Below are 19,150 nucleotides of genomic sequence, written 5' to 3' on the forward strand. Positions count from 1 at the left end.
CTGAAACTCATTGGAACTAGACTGTGCCATGCAACCTGTTCGCTTTCATTTTAACCCTTTAAAATGCTACAAAACAATTTCCTTGCAATCATTAGTCCTGCTCCTGGCATTTCTGAAGATATTAACATAAGGAATACATTGTGAATGGATTTGATGGTAGGAAGACTAACCAGTGTGTGGCTTATGCCAATGTGTATTTCAAGCTAAGGCGGTTAACAGTACAGCATATCCAAAGGAAGAAGATGAGAGGGTATATGTGTGAGTTATTTTGTGAAAGGATTATTGCTTGGTTTGCACCCAGTACAATATCAACTGTCATTATGAGCTGGCTATAAAGGTAAAATATGTCCCTTGAGCTTTTTCTTTAGCTGCTCTACAAAATGGAAAGTGCATGTACATATACATATGTGCATATGTAAAATGTTGGACTTCTTTTGACTGGAGGAAATGGCATAAAGTGTGTAAGGTAATAAACAAAAAAACAAGCAAAAGGTGTTACAATGAGATGAATGCAGTCTTCCTAATGCCATACTGTGACTTGCTATAGAAAACCATAGAATCATAGAATCATAGAATGTCCTGAGTTGGAAGGGACCCACAGGGATCATCGAATCCAACTCCTGTCCCTGCTTAGGACAACCCCGAAATTCACACCATGTGTCTGAGGGTGTTGTCCAATTATTTCTTGAATATTGTCAAGCTTGGCACCATGACTGCCTCCCTGGGGAGCCAGTTCCAGTGCTCCACCACCCTCTGGGTGAAGAACCTTTTCCTGATAGCCAACCTAAACCTCCCCTGGCACATCTTCCTGCCATTCCCTTGGGTCCTGTCACTGGTCACCAGAGAGAAGAGATCAGCGCCTGCCCCTCCTCCTCCCCTTGTGAGGAAGCTGCAGACCTTGATGAGGTGTCCTCTCAGCCTTCTCTTCTCCAGGCTGAATAAACCAAGTGACTTTAGCCATTTCTTATACAGCTTCCCCTCTAAACCCTTCACCATCTTCATGACCCTCCTCTGGAGACTCTCTAGTGGCTTTACCCTCTTAATGTATTGTGGCACCCAAAACTGCACACAGTACTCAAGATGAGGCCACACCAGTGCAGAGTAGAGCAGGAAAAGGTGTTCTAGCTGAACCATAGATCTTGAACCCAGAAGTGATTGCTTTGGAAGGAGCAAAAGCTTCCACTTCAGGGTCTATGGGATATGATCCTTTGGTTTATGTAATACAGGAGTATTTCTGATTTTCAAAAGCATAGCTATAAGGTCTTAGCCCTGTTTCAGGCAATGAAAAATCATCCATTGAAGTTGTTGGACTCAGGATTTTGAGGCAAAGGGATAGGAAAATACAAATTTGCTGAGCCAAAATGAGGTATTTTTCAAATATGGAACAACAAACAAAATATCAGCGAGAATTAACGTCTGCAATAGCTAAAGAATTGCAGGTTATTGGCTGAACTGCATTCGAAAAACACAGTGCAAACAAGGAGTACGCAAACACTGATTTATCTTGGTTTCTGCAGCATAGTTCCTGTGAGGAACTATGTTTATGTTAAGTGCATCCCTACCATTATACGTTTTCCTGACCTGATATGTATATTTCATTGACCTCCTATCACTATCTCTGAGGTCTTCCCCTATTTCATCTGAAATCAGCTTTGTTCTTCCAACAACTAGTTATTTTTCTGTTTCTGCAAAAAAGACTTAAGCAGGGTCCAAAGCAAAGCTGATCAAAATAACAACATACAGCTCTTTTGCTGACAACCTGTTATGTTATTGAAGAAGTCAACTTTCTGATGCAACCCACAAATGAAGAAGTGGGTAGGAACTTGTAATGTTTTTCAGTAGCAGTGTTGCATGTGTCATATGCCACAGGGTGCTGCCTTCCCTGTTTTCTGTTTGTATGACACTCACCTTTTCCACTGTGAGCCCTTGCATATGCTCTATGAAACTTTGCAGCAGTTCCATGAAAATGTCTTCTATTCTGATTATACTACAAATTTCAAAGATATAAATGTATAAATGATGTACCAGAGAAGAAATTTATGTACAGGAGAAGACCAAGTGGGATGATTAGATCATCTACTGTATCCCATATTTTTGTGAGGTGTATAAATGCTAAATCCTTACCAAGTAACGACTTGCTTAATTAGTAAAAATTCATCTCCACCCCTATTGTTTCAATTAAAGAAGCTATTTTTCATTTCCCTTCTGAAACCATCTTGCATAAAATGATTTGAGTAGAATACAAGCTGCATTGCCCTCCTGAGAAAATCCATAGAGATTTTACCAGCGTGAGATGTGATCATTCTTCTGCGGGTGCTATGCCTACTGAAACCCATCATTAGTATTTCTGAAGTGTTCCAATTATATTGTGTCACTTGCAGTTATTAAAACTTTTTCTAGTTTCAACATTTCAGTGTTTTCTGTGTTCCCAGGAAGGGACTGGGGTGCAGAGAGCAAAGGGAATTAGTTGATTTGTTAAATGGGTGGCAATTTTTGCTATTTTTTATGAGACTTTAAGTAGAACAAAGGTAAGCTGTTCATGCTCCATGCCTTATCTGTTATTTAGGCTCTTCCTCATGCCTCACCTCTTCTCCTTCCAGGCTTAGGGCTCTTTTTGAAACATGACCAGAGTCCAGTGGGAGAGCTAGTAGATGTTTTCCTGCTCTAAACCTTGGGGTAAGAAGCATTCCTACTGGCTGGGATTGTGGCTACAGTTAAGAAGCCAGGTCCCCCAAACCCTGGAGCAGGGCTGTGCACAATAAACTATGATATGAGAAGAGTGCATCATCTTCTCAAGAGGCAACTTGAGACAGCAGAGTGTGCTTTGAGTGAAAAGTATTCTTAAAAAAACCCCAGGAACCTAGTCGCAGAACCAGATACACACCTGAAAGTGCTGCTGTGTACTTGCTTAGCTCACACAAGAAAATGGTTCTTCTGGGGAGACTGCAAATGCAATGCTTTAATCACATAAGCAATGTTTGGTATTTCAGGTGGGTATCTGGGATACCCTGATGTAAGTAAGTGGAATATTTGGGATCATTCAGGTGCCTGAATTTCACTCACATGCCTCTGGAAGCTTCTAAGTGCTCTTTGGACCTTGTCCCAGCTGCTTCACATAGCACAGAAGTGAAATTAAGTGAAATTGCTCACTGTAAATGATTTAGCAACATTAGCTTTAGGAAATGTCACTAAACTTAAACCACAGTAGGAGAGGTGCATTATAAAAGGGGAGATTATCAACAAAATGGTGGTTTTATAAATTATACTCTTAAGAAGCTGCAGGCTTTTACATGCACTATCATGTTTAATGCTTAGTTTGGCCCCTGCTCTTCAAGCAGTATTATACCAAATTTTTCTGGGCAGTCATTGCTGCACTTTTCTCATCTGTTTAGCCATCTGTGTCCTGTGGTGGCATATACATGGTATATCATAAAAGAGAAGTGCCTGGCCTTTTCTCCGGGCTGCCGCATGCAGTGCTGGGGAGGCAGTGGGGAAGGAGCACTGTGCTGGAAAGGTTTGTAAAACCACTGGGCAGCATTGCTTTGTGCTACTAAAGGGATCTGCTGCAGCTGGAGGAGGATATTAGCTTCCTTTGGAAGGGAACAAAGAAAGGAGCTGACATTTAATCAACAGGGAAGAGAGAGGGAAATTAACTATGGAAGGGCACTGTTGATATTTCCACTAACAATTCTGGCAGCAAGCAATTTCATCTAAATGGTATTCTCTCCATTAAAAGACTACTCCAGGAAAGCAAAGGACAAAAGCTACTATGAAAGACGTTAAGCAGAGACCCAATTGTGGCTGACTCCAGAGTGGATGGGCCTAAAATCCCTGCATGTCAAGGAGGTGACGGCTTAACCTTCAGCACTGGTGCTCACAGGGCTCTTCTTGCACACATCCCTGAAGGGCACGTCTCTCTTTGGCCACAACCCAAGGGTGCTGGCAGCTCTTATAGGCAAAAATGTCCCATGGGAACAGTAAAAGTCTTCATGGTAAGACTAACCTTCTGAATGCCCCAGTGGCCTATTAGACGTGTGCAGTGTACATGACTAATCCACAGCCAGGACACCAGATGACATCCTGCCTCCAGAGAGAGTCACCTGGGAGCCTTACAGAGGCAATGGATGGGGCTGTCTAACTACAGACAGCCTTGGCTCCAGGTTAGTGACTAATTTTTCTTCTCTTAGCAAAGAGCCTGTGGGAGATAACTAGTGAGTCAGGCAGTAACCTGCTCCTGAGCTGTGACTGCCACAGTCTCCCATGTTTCCTGCTGGGAGTAGGTCCCTTATCACAACACTGGCTGCAAATACAGATGAGCGCACATCATGCTTTATATATACATGGTCTTCAATACTTTTCCATTTGCAGACCCTAGATATGGCAAGATGGTGTATCTGAATTTCTACTTGGTGAATTTAAACCTACTGACACTAGGCTGGCCTTTTTTAATCTGCTGTTTGATGAATAATTTAAGTCAGCATGTCCATTTTTCTAACTGCTTAGTGAACTGGACCAGAGCACCAATCCGGCTGAAAAGCAACCTGCCTAAAGCAAATCGGTCAGGGCAGCTCCTCGTTCTGGCTTACTAAGTAACCACATAAACATTTGTGCCAGAGCGTTGCAAAAGGTAATTTGGGGATAGAAATGAGAGGCTGGGTTGCTTTTTTTGCCAGAAGTGGCTTATGATGATCTAAAGCATGTGCTGAACTGTAGCATTCGTTGCCTATTGTGCAGTGCCTTCAGCATAGATCCCAGACTGTTGGGATTTTTTTAACCACAGCATGAAAACTACTGCCCTAAGCACAAAACAAAGCAATGGCATGTCCTTGTGCTGACTTTAACTACCTGCAAGTAAAACATGTTGGGATAAACTGCTCCTCTGGGGGTGTTTCTGGTGGATAAGGCATTATGTGAGTACTACCTGGGTTGTACTCTGTGGCACAGCTTATAAGAAAACCGGTAAACACAGCAACCCATGCAGCCAGAGAATTCTTCCAAAAGCATGATTTAATGTGGTCTATTCCTCACAGTGTTGTTCTGAGCTCTTCTGTGAAAGACCATCTGGGGGATTATGATGTTCATAAAGTGCTCTTTGGGTATCCATTGTGTTCCAGAAAAGACGGAGGGCTCTGTGACAAAGATTGGAGAAGATGTCTCAGTACTATGCAGTTACAGCCAAAGACACCGTGGTGGTAAGGCAGCCCTGGAGCAGACCCAGGCTTTCAGAGTTATTTATGCCCACCATCCCCAGAAATTCCTCCTCTCTCAATTTCTGAAAAGCAAAAACTATGAAAAATACTTGGCAGGATGTAAAAGACTTTACAGAAGTAACCATACAGGGTACTTAGCCTTGCTAAATTCAGTCCTGAAAGACCATAATTTACTGGCAGCTCCAAACCACCACAATTAGTATGCTACTAAATGACCATATGCCTCCAAAAAAGACACTTGTACAAGTTGTTTATGACCTAATTCTGCCACCTTTGCTTGTGTGGACTGCTGCTTTTCTCCACTGGTAAACCCATCCACACAGACTCAAGGGGCTGCTCGCAGAATTAGAAGCTCCTGATTTCCTGGTGGATTAAGTGGTCAGAATCAGTTTTTTATCAGAGAACAAGAGGGTATAATGTTTCCTCATTTCTGATGCATTCCTTAGTTTGAGCATGTCAACAGATGGAGTGGGGATTAGTTATAAAATAATGTGACCTCTTAGTTTATGTACAAAGCAGTCTTGACGTACTGGGGATTTTCTGATGGCTCATTAAATGTACTCCAGCAAACTAAAGGATGCTTACAGTATACGTAAAATACTCATCTTCAGTGAGTGTTATCCTTTGATAGATAATGTCAGGGTGATGTATACATGCTTAGAGAAACATGCAAAGAAATGCTGGCAAAGAAAAAAAATCTGTTATTTGTCCTGAAATTCTAGCTGTTGATGTGCGGCAGGAGTTACTACTGTTCACTATGTGTTTCACATCCTGCTGAGGCTGTCTACATGGCCTTTTGCAGACTGACATATGTTCCCTCTGCCTTTGCTCTGAAGTAGCAGCAATGTAGTTGTGGCTGGCATGCCACACAGTGCAGCTCTCTGCTCCAGCTGCACAGCAGGGCCCAAGGTACAGGGTGCATGTTGCTGTGGCTCGGGGCTGATCCAGCTATGTGGCTTGCAGTCTCAGAGTGCTCCTTGCCAGGCTCTATTAAACCAGGGACCGAACTCATGTAGCTGGACAGGCCTTAACCTATGAGGATACAGGTAAAACGCCAGATCAAAATTATTACTTTTACCACTAGGATATATATGGTGAGGACCCAACTTAATGGGCAATATTTAGCATTAGGCATTCCTACCACACTGACTGTACCGCTCCTTTCCCTTCTTCTCCAGCCCCCAGGTGAGACGGCTGCCTTCCATTTTGCCCACAGGGGTCTCTGGGATTCCTTATGAACCTAAGCCAAGAACTGATATAGGCGAAAAATATCTGGGGAAAAGCAGGATTTTTTGGTATTTCAGCAAGATCATTTCCTTCATTCAGTTCACAAAGGCAAACACATTTTAGATCATTCTGTAAGGAATGAGTCCTTATTCTCAAGCTGCAGAAACGCTAGGGCCTTATTGCTCTTAACCAAGATAATAACACTCTGTACTAATGCTGCCTGCTCTTCTCAATGCCATCAATTCCTAGCTAATCTTCCACTGGCAAGCTGACTGCTGCACGGAAGCACAATTGCTGACCTGCTACGCAAATGCTGAACTGATGGTACCAGGGTGCATTCCCTTGGTTAGAGGTGTCCTACACACCCCCACAGGAGAGGATTTCATGCGTGAAGGACACGTTGCAGGGGTAGAAGCCAGAAGAGTTGAGTCGTCCTGTTAGCTAGAAGTAACGCCCACTTCTGTCACCACACAAGCAGTCAGATCAGTCTGGGTTTGTGGCAGTGCCTGGGAAAATTTTTCCCAATAGGTATCTTCTGAAATTCAATATAGCACCAATGCTGTGACTTGGCATCTATTTTACTTTTGCTGGCTGTCTCGCACTATTCTTGGGAGTGGTAGAAAGGCTTTAGTAGTTAGGAAGGATGGAAGAATATCAATAGAGTCTTCAAATTCATAAAACCCATTGTTAATTCTTTTTGCCCCTCACATATACACTCTGATTGAACTCAGTAAGGTCCCTAATTATTCTTTTAAATAACAGCACTTGACATTCTCCCTGAGGGCGATGTAACAAGTCAGGCTTTACAATAAGAATGGTGTCATTAATAGATTAATAGCTGCAATAATGCATATAGCAGCATTAACAGGATGGGTGAACTAATTTAGGTAAAATGAATGGGTTTTTGCTTTTGTTCGCCCACCTTTTGAAACTTAGATTTTTAAATGGTTAGACAGGACACAAGAGAAGACGATTCTTTCCCCCATTCTCCCTGTATTTTCTCTTTTTCCCTGACATTTTCATTTTCAGCTTTACTCTGGTTTCTTCTTCTTCCTCTTCCTCTTAAGATCTATTTCTTGACTGAAAAGAGGACCAACAGCATTTTACATAACCTGGCAGTTGGTGTGCAAAAGGAATAACCCCACCAATGTTAGTATTTACTCAACACTTCCCCCATGATACCCCTGTAAACCAAGTGTATACTCTGGTTGTTCATGCTTTTATTATGCCCATTTTATAGAAATAATGAGGGGAGAGGAGGAAGGTCAATTTCAAAGCTCTGCATTGGAAAGCTTACTACTACCGCGTTAACTTCTCAAGGACTTCAGGGACAAGTGTGAAGCAAGCCCCCTCTTGCAAGCAAAATTATGGTTCTTATGTGTCAGATTTAAGTGGTGAGGGCTAAAAGTTGAAGTGACAGAGTTCAGCCTCCCATGCTGTGCAGAGAAGGAAGAGGAAGCCTGATTGACATCTATGATGGTAAGTCCAAAATCTGGTGTTTACTCACAGAATTTTGGTACTGTGCCCCAGATAAAGCTTACAGATGACTATTTTACTAGATGAATGCTTTGTTTTGTCCTCTGTGAATCAGCCAATACACTTATGACAACAACCAAATATTTGCAATGACTTTGACAATTTTACTAAGTTGCCTCTTTTCTAAATTTTCCTGAATTCCTCTGCAGCAAAGCTTCTAAGCTTCAGGTTTGTTTTGCAGAGCCAAATGTGCTGCATTAGATCTCATGTATTTATGTATTCCTCAGCCTACATATATTCTACAGGGGAGTATTTTGCAACTTTGCCAATGACCCAATAGAACAGACAACAAAGTTTCTGGACCTTACCAGGCCAGATAACACTCGCTAAATGACTCAACAACACCCACATTTTTCCTATTATGAGATTTTTTAAAGAAACTTTGGATTTTACTCATTTTTATGAAGAATTACTTATATTGAAGGGGAAAAAATTGCTGGATTCCAGCTTGTATGAGAAATAAAAACTAGGAGAAGATTAAGACAGACAGAGTATCTTTTACTGGAGCTTTACTACATGACTACATGAATGTCTGTCTTTACAGAATCACAGCCGAGGACAAACACCAGATTAAAGAGTAACCTTGTGGGAAAGTTGGGTGAAACTGCAATAAAAGGAAGAAAAACTATAATCTGATGTGGGGGAAACAATGTTTTGGGTAGAAAGTGGCAGGTAGGAACAGAACTAAAATTTAATAAGGGAAAAGGAAATCTTTACAGAAGAATATTGTAAAAGTTTGTTATTTTCTTTGTACAGGATGTTTCAAAGTAAAAAAAAATTTAGGGAAAAAAACCCAACAAAACTCTTTTGACCTGGACTACTAAACCTTTTGGAAACTTGTATATTTATCAATTAGCTCACAGCTGCTTGCTACATTTAATTTTACAGTCGATTCTTATTTCCTGATTAGTATTCCAGGCAGGACTTTTCCATGCATGATCATTTAATTTAAAAGAAAACATGAGCTTCTTTTGTCAGTTAGTTTTTCAAATATTTAAGTGTTTATGCCTTGACCTTAGAAAACTATGTGTGATGTTGCATTTGAGGATAGCTTAGGAGATGTCACGTGTTTACTCTGGATCTCTCTGAATTCTGTATGAATGTCACGTAACACTTTGTCCTCTTATGTTGCTCTTACTCGTTTCTCCTTTTTATTTATTGCATCTTACAGAGCCTACAGCTACCAAGCAAGAACTACTGGCAGACTTCTCATAAACTGTAAGCATTTTTCCCACATCACGTTATTACTGAAGTACAAAAAATATTCCTGGGTATTAGAAAATCATTGCACATGTGTTAAGATTTAGCAATGAGTTATACATGCATCTTTATGCATCTATAACAACTGGAATTATAGGTCACTGCAGAGAATTTGGGGCTGGGATTTCTATTAAGTCTGGATAACACACGGGGCTGTCAACTGCTTCTCTTTGCAGCCACCGAGCACAGTGGTATATGTGCATGTTACTGAGCTGAGCATGTTAATGGGGTACTTCAAAAGTATAGTGTAACAGCCACAGTTTGAAGCATCTCCTGGATGTCTTGTCAAGCTTCTGCCTGCCTGCATGTTAATTTTTGCACACGTCTGTTAGCCCTATCTTGTACTCTGGGCAAACTGCGTTACTTACTGGAAGGCCATGGGTAACCACGCACTGGCCTGGGTGCTATAGGAGAGGGTTCAGGGGAGAGTGTGTTCACACATTACATGGAAATGTGCTCTTTAGGTAACAAGAAAGGTGCTCTTTTTTTTTTTTTTTTTTCCTTCTCCAGATGCCTCATTTTCTGTATGGCTGAAAGGTATTTTTCAATATAAAATTTCTTCACAAGGAGTTTGTGTGCACTCAGTCATCAAAATCAAAAAGTGTATAAATGCATTTCAGAGGTGCACACAGTTTCCCAAATCGCTGCCATTAATCTGTGCTTACTGTGCATTTCTCAGAAAAGCAGGTAGTTTAGGACACTGCTGGGGCCCTGAGAATCTATGTGTGTATATATATACAACTGTATATGGGTAAGGCATGGATTGTGCTGCGTCTAATAGAGTTTGCATGAGGATGCCAGCCTGTCGTCAGTCAACGCACTTGTAGGCACCCTCTCCTCTTTTCAGCAGCCTGTTTTCATGAAACCTATACACGGCTTTCATTTTTTTCTTTCTTTTCCCTCTAGAGACTCTTTTGCCAAATTTGGCTGCAATTCTCCAAACAGCTGATAAGCTACAGCCCACACGCACGTTTCCACAAGCAATTGGATTGGCCTGGTTTCCTCAGGAGCTGACCTACATGCCAAGACCATTTCAGCAGTGCCTACCATATGAAAAAAATCAGTTCCCTCTAAATCTGAATAAAACTGAGCACTTCCCCCCCCCTCCCCCCGACATTTTTCTTGCTAGACAAAACAGTTTTGATGAAGGGTGATTTTCCAAAGGAAAGGGCAGCTCGAATACTCAGCCATGGAGAAAGCTTGTGAAATGCCTTGTGCTGTCAGTGAAGGAAGAGGAACAGCCCTTACCTCCCAGTCCTGCTGCAGATTTTAAATGCATAAATAATCCTAGCACCTGAACAGGACCGCTGCCATTGCTGCACATGCACACCAAAGTGCCAGTTGTAAGGTGACAGTCTGTGACTATCTCTCAGTTTGTCAGATACTGACGCATCCATCCTTTCTCCCATTGTTTGTTTGACATGTTTTAGTTAGACTGTAAATTTTTCGAGACGTAGATCAACTCTAAGCATTTCTTCAAAACAGGAGTCTGTTCCTGACTTTCTACTTTAATCTGTTGGCAATTATCATTAAGCATACTCTTTGCAATGTCATACTACATTTCATAAGGTTCTAATAAAATAAATTCAAATTCACTTTAATTAAATTTACCAACTTTACTTGCCATCTTCATTATCTTTAAGCTATCTTTGGGTGGTTTAATTTCAAGCTATTATTGATCTTCCAGAGCTAGGGACCAGAAGATATTTTCTTACACTAACTGCTTTGTGTACATAATACATGTAAGAGGCATCAGATGTTAAATATGGAAAATAAGTATAAAAAGCTGTAGTTAAAATCCTGCTGTGACTTTTCCCTAGACAAAGAGGATAAAATTTTAATAGTATCAGAATCCTTTATTCTTGGAAAGAAAGCTGAATTCCCATGCTGACCAGTGGGTAGACTTTGAAGGATGAGATTTCTGTATTATGATAAGATTGAAAGATTCAGGTTAAATGCAAAGTTGAATCCTTCAGGACAAAACTGCAATCTTCTTGAGAATTTCTTCAGTCCAAAGAGGAAACATTTTTGCATCATTAAGCAGAAGGGAAAGCTTCATTGGTCTTCTCTGGAATATCTGAAGTCAAGATCTTTTGTTATACTACCACTATATGCACAATAATGCATAGGCAGTAAAATTCATTCTGATTGCTTGTACAGGGAAACATATGGTCTTGAACAACTCACAAAGAAAATGAGAAGAAAGAAGCAGAAAAAACTCTTTACAGCATAAAAAAAGAAAATTACAATAATTTGACATTCTTCCACCACAACCCATGCAGGCTTTTTAGACGGGTGACAAAACATTGGCTATATTCTATTTTCCTGCTTTCTTATGTGCAAGTCCTGGCTTCCTCTGGGAGAGAGAAAGAAAATATTGCCATAACAAAGGAGGTGGGGAAACATGGGGACTAGAAAAACAAATATGGAAGGTTTAAATTGATATGAAATGCAGTTCTCCAGTTGAGCATCGTACAGCATTTAGACATCTTTATTGAAATCTTTCATAATCAAGCCAAAGCTCAGACATAAATTCTGATTATGTTTCACATCAGGAATTAGGAAAGGCATTATGGATTGGTTGTCTCTTAACAAAAGTCTTGAAAGGAAGAATGATTTTTTGGTAAAGAATATTTTATCTTTTAAAAGTTTGAATATACCCTACAGAAATACATGTGTTAAAGACAAAAGGCTGAGCCCCAGAGCAGCCTAGAAAGGAAGGAAATTACAGACAAGAAAAGGGAATTATTGAGAGTTTCAAGAGGTGACAGATCTGAAAAATTAATGTCTGGTATCAGCATGTGACTTACTGCATAGTGAAGCAAGGTGAAGATACACAAGATCTGAGAACATCCAAGCTAGCTCAGGAACTAGAAATAACATAGGCATATCAGCATAGTCCCGTACTGGAAATGCTTGACCTTACCTTGTAGATTAATAGGAGCATTACAGAGCTTATACACAGCACTGTGACTTTTAGCTTCTCCACAGCACTGCCTTGACTCATGTATGTCGCTGTTCGTCTAGCCGGGCTTATAGGACCAAAAATGCCCAGAAGTCAAGGAGACTTGACAATGCAGTGAAAGCTAAAGTATCAGGATAAAATCCTGTAATAATGGGGCCTAAGAAGCCTTGAGACCTTTAAACCCCAGAGCTGGTAGGAGGGGATGGGGACTGCAGATGACAAAATGTTACAGGATAAATGGAGGTGGAGAACCAAGGCAGCATTTCCAGAAAAGAAGGTGCAGTGTGGTAACAGTCATCTCAGGTTTGACAGCAAGGAATACACCTTTCTGACAGGTTTTTTTTTCCATCCTGAAGAAGACGGCAGCAAAGACTTGAGAGAACCCCTTCAAAGCCAGATTTCAGTCAGAAACAGTTGTACTTGTGACCTTATCAAACTGCAGGAATGTATGCACCAGAAAGACTTTCTCAGAGCAGTGAACATGTCTACAGTGGCTTAATAATTAGAGAACACTGTGTAATGTCTACCATTAGGTAGTTATTAAAATAATTTATTACTTTTTAAATGCACCAGCCTTTCAGAGAAATTACTCCTCTCTCCTCTGTGAAATTTCTGTCCTGTTCCTAAAGACTCATCCCTGATAATACAAGATTTATATGTATCAGATATTGTAGCTTTAAATACCAAATCCTCCCAGGCTTCAGGGCTCTTGAGCATTAAAAAGAGACAGGTCAGTTATACCTGTTTTTTAAGGAGGTTCATCTTTAAAACTGTGGTACAAAAGTTATTAAAATTATAGGAAATATGTCCACATTAAATGCAGAAAAATATGTAATTAACACTATTACTAACATTAGGCAAACATTTTAATAAAGTTAAACTCTAGCAGCTTTTATACAGGCCAGACCTCTCATTTGGTAAGAATTAGATAAATGAAGATGTCAGCATTCTTTTCTAACCATTCTCTGTAAAAACACCTCATCTACATATTCTTTGTAACATGCTTGTGCTGTATTATTCTGCTGGTTAATGCTACATATGTATCATTCCATTACCAACATTATTAGAATCACATAGTTCTAAAAAGTTTATTTTAAAAAATAGTAAAAAGCAGAGGTGGATTTCAGCAATATCTTATAAGGTCTCTTCACACGAATACATCTGTTTTTCTTTTAATTTAACACGTGTTGAACTACCAAATTATCAAGGGTTTTCTAGGTTGTTTGGGGATTTTTTTAAACTACTCCATTAACAGACATTACACACCCTTGTCACACTAAAGGCAAACCACTATACATTTTACAACCAAGGTTCTACCTTGGTTCTTCTTTGTTGTATCAAATAGCCTGGTGTCTGTTGTGGGAACTAACTTTCAGATAGAAATCTCAAAAACTTAATCGTGGCTTATGCTTTCATAACCATTACAAAAATAACACAAATAACAAATGCATAAATGCAATCAATGAGATTAAGGAAAAGAAGCTTCTCAAGAGAAGAGTGCTATTCTGTGAGAATAGTGCTGTGAGATTCCAGGAGACTGAGAATTAAAGCTGAGAAAATTTCATGTATCAGGAGTCTGGCTGGATTATTTTGGAGGAGTTTTATATTTATTCTTTTAATATTCCTCTCCCTTAGAAGTCTTGGTAATTGCTTTCATGGTAACTAATACACTCATGTCCCTAGGCAAAGAGATCAGAAAATAATTAAAAATAGGTTCCACTCATGTTTTTAAAACCTTTGAAATGTTTCTTTAAAATAGATGTTGCTGATCTTGAAGCACCTGTTCTGTATAAGAGAAATCTGATTAGAGTCAAATACCTGAGTGTGTTTTAATATGGGGATCATTTTGAACATGGACTTCAATAGAACATATAGCCACATGAGAAGACAGGGATTGTTCATACAATGTCTAAATTGGGTAGGGATGCTGGGAGCCAAGGATGGGATGTCTTGGCAGAGAACCTATGAGACTAGAAGACTCTTGCCAGTGTTGTTACTCAAATATCAGTTTTGAGCTTGAACTTATTTAGAATTATTCATGAAATGGAGCAAAAGAGCAGGGCTATGCTAACAGAAACTGCTACTAACACAAGGTTGAGAGGCATTAATGCATACAAGGATGAGGAGGTAGTAAAAGTTTTGTATGACCCTGGGAACTGTAGGAATGGGGTAGAAGATCATGCATTTAGGAACTAATAAGAAGCAGCTTTGTTATAAACCTGGAGCTCATCTTTTGGAAGGCTGTAGAGGAAGAGAAAAATTTGATATATTACTTGGCCACGCAAATGACTGTGAACAGCTAATGAAATGTGACTGTGAAATCATCAAATGTGATCAGGTAAGTTTTTTGTAGTAGAAAGGAAGAAGCACCAATGCCTCTGCACCAGGGAAATATGTATAGTATTATGTACTTTCCTGAAAAGGAGAACAGAGAACTAAAAATTCATCTGCTCCCAAGCTGTTGTCAATACAATGTTTTAATTGGGATAAGCTATGAAGTGAAGCAATGGGATGACTTTCTATGATACTAATATTAGCAGTACTGAAGATGGCTTCAAAAAGGGGCATCTGTCCTATCTACTGACTCACAAAAAGCCTGAAACATCTGGCCAGGTGTTTATAGAGTGTTGTGGGTGACCGGAAAATAGAGGTATCTGCACCTTTTTAAAGAAATACTACATACAGCAAAGTATTCCTGTTAAATCTTGGCTTGATATTTGATTTAGTGAATTTATTTCTAGTACTGATTATTTTAAAGTTGTTAATTAGGGCACTTTCCTGGCTTGCAAGGGCATGTATACAAGCTGTAATGTGTGGTGTAAGGATCTGAGCTCTCAGAGATCAAAGTGGTAAAGCCACATGAGACAGCACAGCATTGCTCAGATCCTAGTGCAAGCAACTGAGTGTCTCTGCACTGGTCCTTCTGCCCATCTGTCTCTGATCCATGCATGTGCAGGCACTCTGACTATTTCTGCACCTATGGCGGGGAGCTTACCAATCAGGATTTGCAACCAACAAAATCCCTCTGCGAGTTAGCCCTGAGTATTCATACTTTTACTGTTCTCTGAATAATTTGCTTTAGGAACTGGGATGCCTTCAGATTATCATTGGTTCTGGTAGAGGAGATAGATGGCCTGAGGGATAACAGACAATCCATGTTATGAAAAAGTGCTAAGGATGGAGGATCAAGATTGAAACAGAGATATTCATTGGATCTTGTCAAGTTCCGGAAAATTCTCACATGGTGATAGTAGGAATATATAATGAAATGACAAGTTGCTCTCCTTTGATAAAGTAGCCAATGGCAGTTTCGTGACAGTCTTACCGTCTTTGATGATCTCCTGAGTTCCCTCCAACAGAGAGGTCCATGTCCCACAGAGGGCGCTGATATGGCCACCCCTTCTGGTGAGTGTTGTCTGCACAAAATGATGCTGAAAACTTAGAGTCAGCACAACACTTTTTTTTTCTGATGAGATATTCAGATAAACAGATGTCAAAGTACCTTTACAGAAGCTGAATTATACTTCTTGGATAGCTGATCTATCTGGGATGGAATTTCTGCTGAGATATACTCCAGCTGGTCAGGAAATGATCCTGTATACTGTTTTATTTGTACATAGAATTCAATCACTTAAAAAAAAATAATAACACCAACAAGTAAAAACATTTTCAGTACAGAATTTTAATCAATAAAAGGATGGAGAGATAGACTGATATAACTTCAGTCTGTCTTTAATTTTTAACTTTTATACATTACAACAAATAAACTCAAATTATCTTTAAAAGCTAGATATAAAAAATTACACATCTCTGTTATAAGATAAGGAGGCGGAAGGAATGTTTTTCATCTGTTGAAAATAAGCCATTTCAGACCTCAGCAGAATTCTGTTTTCCTTTAGTTTAACAAGTTTCTAAAAATATATATTTTCATGGATCAATGATTTCCAATTCCATTCCTTTGAATCATGAAGGAAAAATATTATCTAGAACAACCTTGTTTTGATTTAGGAGCCTTTTTGGCATACTCCTTTGGGCATGAAAAATTATTTCTCTTTTCTTTCTACTCAGTTCCCCCTTGTCACAGAAAGAGTCTTAAAAATCTGTCTGACTCATGTTATCATGCTGCTTCCAAGAGGTGGGGGTCCTGTCTTCCTCAAACTTGCAGCATAATAGCAAATGTACCACACTTCCAGCCACAGATGAACTCTAACAAAGATATAGATGTCTTCGCCAACAAGCCCAGTGAACTTTCAAATATGACATTTCCAGGGGACAAATCAAAATCAGTAGAGTTCGACTGCTTACGTCTAGAAGTCCTCTGGAGGAAGTCTGGAGGGCTTTTCTCATCTCTCTGTGCAGGGATGAGTCACTGCGTTACACTGAAGGCAATCTATTCGCATCCACTGAAGATGTTTTTGGGATACAGGCAAAACCAGGTGGAAGGAAGCAGATAGATGGTTGAAAAAATGAGTGAGAATCCTGGCACTCTGCAGTGATATTAATTTTATTAATGTCCTTTGAAGATATTTGTTTAGCAAAACCAAATTAATTAGCACATGAGGAAATCAATTTACTACAGTTTTCTTCACCATGTGCTGTGAAAATAAAAAATTCCTTTCCCTAGTACTTGATACATGTCTTTGAAATCACTTAGATTATAACCCAATTTACTTCCATGGAAAAAGGATCAAATCCTAAGTATTTCTACCAAAGATCATTATTTCAGCCCTGCTATGGTCAGAGAGGCTTCACATTTCCAGAAATGCTAGGTATAATTTATATGACCATTAAGCAAAGCTGTAACTACCTTTAGGACACACTTGGAACAGAGCTGGCAATAGGAGTAGGAGAGGAGATAATATGTGCCAAGATGATAAGATTTTAACTTTAATTGTTACAATAAATTATAAATTCTAAAAATACAAATATTAATATTAATATTAGACCTTAACTTTCAACAGTATTGCATCTTCTTTGTCAGACTAGTGTCGACTCTTAAAATAAGTCTTGGAGAAATAAATCAATGGGCAAAACGTGGAGATGGCAATCGAAGGCCAGGGTGTATTCACTTGATGTATAGTTCAACAGTTAGATAAGTGTGCATCAGTAATGTGCAGGCTGTTCGTGCTTTTCACCAGTAAAGTATACAAAATGTGTTGGTAGATCTATATGTCTGCATCTATACCTACCAGAAAGGATGATTTGTTCATCATTGAATTACAGCTGTTAGACTGCGTTAGCAACACAAGAGCATTTTGTCATTTTATCATGCTAGTGAAAGCTTTAGAGAGGGAAATGCAGAACAATGTGAAAGATCACAGGAAATTTGATGTATGCAAATATAATTATTTAGATTGGAATCTGGCCAGACAACACAAGCCCACATACACAAACACAAGCACAACTCTGTCCAAAGAACAATAACTGAATTTTGAAAAAGTGATAGCTACAGATGAATTTTTGAAGCTATGACTAACCATCCAGGCTTTATTCTCACAGTTTTTAATTTTGTTTAAAACTCTGATTTGATTTATAACCTGATTATCTATTCATACCCTTTCATTAACTGATGTGCAATTTGCCATTACATTCATAAACCTTTTCCGACATTGATTTACTATTCAGCAAAGCAGTGTTTGAACAAAGCTAAACTTTGACAAATGCCACCTCACTGATTTCTGGAAACAAAGCGCTGAAACTTTCTAGGGAATAACTTGTAGTGGGTGAGGGCCGACTCCTCCAGAGCTGTGCCAGTATGCCATGACTGAGAACCTACCATCTGGTGTGTCCAGCAGTGGGGTCCTCAGTGCAAGAGAGATGTGGACATGCTGGAGAGAGAGCCAACAAAGGGCCATGAAGATGATTAAGAGACTGGAGCACCTCACATATGAGGAAAGGCTGAGAGACCTGGGACAGTTCTGCCTACAGAAAAGAAGGCTCAGGGGGAATCTTATTAATGGAAATATATACCTGAAGGAAAGGTGCAAAGAGGGTGGAGCCAGGCTCCTCACAGTGGTGGCCAGGGACAGGACCAGAGGCAATAGGCTCAAACAGAAACACAGGAGGTTCTGTCTGAACAGCAGAAAAGGCTTTTTTATTGTGAAGATAACTGAGCACTGGCACAGGTTGCCCAGGCACGTTGTGGAGTCTCCCTCCTTAGAGTTATTAAAAACCTGTTTGGACACAGTCCTGAGCAATAGGCAACTGGGACGGGGATTGGACAAGATGACCTCCAGAGGTGCCTTCCAACCTCAACCATTCTGTGATTAGTGTCCTAAAACACATTAAACACAGGTAAAAAACATGAAACCTAACTCTATAGTGGTTTGCTACAGGATGCATAAAAGTGGAGTTTCCTTCACAGTCAGATAACATGATACTGAGTCAGACCAAGGAAGGTCTTAGGCAGACTCATAGCAATGTCAGAAAAAGAGAGGGGCATGAAACTGAGACACTAATTGAGACAAAATATAGAAAAGAGTAGTTCCTGGATCCTTGCACTGAGCTAGCTTCTGGCACAGGGCCAGGCTAAATTGACTTCATTTCTTAGATGCCAAAATAGGTTTAGTACCCATCTCCGCTAGCTTGGTTCTGAAGACAAGCACAGCATGCATCTTCAAATGACGTATATAAGAGTAACAGGATCCAGAAAGCAGCTGTTTCCAATTATCTGTCAACTGAAGAGCCTACTGAATAGACATTCACACACCTAACATACATCAGCAGAGTCACAGTGCTAACAAAATGGAGTTTTCTTTCAAAGCAGAGGTGGTGGTGTTATAGCTCCCTTATTTATTACAAAATAATAGTCTGAGTGCTTACCCAGAAAGTGAAAAACTTGGATCTATCATGTTCTTTAACTTGAGCAGCTCCATGCCCATTTCTTTCACTTTCTACCACAGATGTCTGTCAACAAGACTAGTCTAAAGGAAGGCACTTTTCAAACCCTCTG

The 19,150-nt window shown here is 39.8% G+C and overlaps 1 long non-coding RNA gene across 1 annotated transcript; it reads left to right on the plus strand.

The window, feature by feature from the left end:
* Positions 1-7,695: 7,695 nt before the first annotated feature.
* Positions 7,696-10,714, plus strand: LOC135316693 (uncharacterized). The gene is made up of 3 exons (XR_010375974.1): positions 7,696-7,916; positions 9,145-9,191; positions 10,140-10,714. It is a non-coding gene; the product is annotated as an uncharacterized LOC135316693 (long non-coding RNA).
* The last annotated feature ends 8,436 nt before the right edge of the window (positions 10,715-19,150 follow it).

Source organism: Phalacrocorax carbo, chromosome 1 (genome assembly GCF_963921805.1).
Source record: "Phalacrocorax carbo chromosome 1, bPhaCar2.1, whole genome shotgun sequence".
In the NCBI taxonomy this organism is placed as follows: domain Eukaryota; kingdom Metazoa; phylum Chordata; class Aves; order Suliformes; family Phalacrocoracidae; genus Phalacrocorax; species Phalacrocorax carbo.